The sequence below is a fragment of the Seriola lalandi genome, unplaced genomic scaffold (genome assembly GCF_002814215.2).
Source record: "Seriola lalandi dorsalis isolate HSWRI2012SDOR001 ecotype SW California unplaced genomic scaffold, Sedor1 jcf7180002003102, whole genome shotgun sequence".
Taxonomy (NCBI): domain Eukaryota; kingdom Metazoa; phylum Chordata; class Actinopteri; order Carangiformes; family Carangidae; genus Seriola; species Seriola lalandi.
Window position 1 is genome coordinate 1 of NW_019473758.1, and position 1,890 is coordinate 1,890.

Consider the following 1,890-nt stretch of genomic DNA (forward strand, 5'->3'; position numbering starts at 1 on the left):
TTTTTTTTTTTTTTTTTGCTACAACGCATACAGCTTTTACAAAAATAAATGTCTTCATTGTGCATGCAGGAGAAACGACACAAGGATTGTCTTCGTCTTAGCTCACGAGCTTTTATTTTGAAATGGATTTTGCAGTTGCACCGGAAGCGAAAAGTGCCAGTCAAAACGAGTCAGACCACTGCAGGAGGAGAGGATGTGCAGACAAAGATCGCACCTGAGCGAAAACAAATGCTGCTAGACGACGGGTGGCTACGTAATAAAATCCGTGTTTACCCTCTACTAAATTTGTCAGACCAATGATAACTAGATACTCGCAGAATCTCATTTTGCTGAATGGTTTTTCCCTGCTAGCTATGTTTAATAGACATTATGACGAATCCAGCGGTGACTGCCTCGTAGCAGCGACAATGCTCAGGCCTGTCATAACCGGCTTTCTCAGATTTTGTTCGTCACATCAATGACCATGGATGTCAGAGCAGTTCTGGAGTTTGCCACAGTCACCAGGGGCCTCTCGCTGTTCTTGCAGGTAAGCTTTGGACAAGTTGGATAATATACAATTTGCTTACCTAGCGTCCCCTCTTTGTAGTTACAACGTCATTTAAGCTTCATTTCCCGCGAATGTTTAAGTCATATCGTCTTGGCATTTACATGTTTCTGTATGTGGTATCTAATGAAAAGCACTCAGGGGAAAATATACTGTATGAGATAAGTAAGTCACAGACAAAGTGACTGTACACCTGTGTGTGCCTTGTTTGTCTATACTGCAAAACTCTGCTTACGGTGACAGGGTCTATTTTAATAATATAAAATGTTTCTCCTCAGGCTGTCTTGAATGCTGCCATCCCTGACCACGAAGCTGATGCATTCAGGCCCCCGCGGACAGAAGAGCCTCTGTACTTGGACTCTGCAGTGGAGTGGTTATTGGGTGGTCTTTCTCACTGGGATGCAGAGCACTTCCTCTTCATTGCTGAGAGAGGATACCTGTATGAGCACAACTTTGCTTTTTTCCCCCTCTACCCCGTAGTACTCCGTGGCTTGGCAGAGACACTGCTGTGGCCCCTGAGCTGCTGGCTGAGTGTGCGGGGGCGTCTGTTGGTGGCCGTTGCTCTGGGGAACAGTGCCCTCTTCCTGCTGAGTGTGGTCGCCTTGCACGCACTTAGTAGAATAGTCCTGCAGGACAGACGTCTTGCTCTGCTCTCCAGCCTTCTCTACTGCATCACACCAGCCAATGTTTTCATGACTGCTGGATACTCAGAGAGCCTGTTTGCTGCCCTCACTTTTGGTGGTCTGTTCCTCCTGGAGAAAGGATTCACCTTCCGAGCCTGCTTGGCCCTCAGTATAGCCACTGCAGCACGATCCAATGGACTTGTCAACATAGGATTTCTACTGTATCTTCCATCGCTCCATGCCATTTCTCAGATTCGTGTTTATCGTACAACGACTAAAGGCCACATTAAAGTCTTCCACTACATTTGGGCCATCATTCGACTCCTGCTCACCTCTCTCTTGGGAACTGCAATTATTGCCCTTCCCTTTTGTGCTTTCCAGTACTATGGGTATAGGACGTTTTGCACACCATCCGTCTCCCTGGAGCGGATCCACCCTGCTCTTCTGTCGCTGGCTGAACGGAAGGGCTACCGGGTTCCAGATGAAAATGGTCCACCACCCCTCTGGTGCATGAGACCCTTGCCCCTACTTTATTCTCATATCCAGGACGTGTATTGGGACGTGGGCTTCCTCCGTTACTTTGAGCTGAAGCAGATACCGAACTTTATTCTGGCTCTACCTATGGCTACCCTTGGCATAATGGCAGCTTATGCATATTTTCAAGCTAATTCAGAACTTTGTCTGAGACTTGGACTTTGGGAGACAAGTGCAACTAAAGGGCTT

General features: G+C 47.2%; 1 pseudogene; it reads left to right on the top strand.

Annotated features, from left to right (window-relative positions):
* Positions 1–119: 119 nt before the first annotated feature.
* On the top strand, positions 120–1,887 carry LOC111666732 (GPI alpha-1,6-mannosyltransferase 2 pseudogene; annotated as a pseudogene).
* The last annotated feature ends 3 nt before the right edge of the window (positions 1,888–1,890 follow it).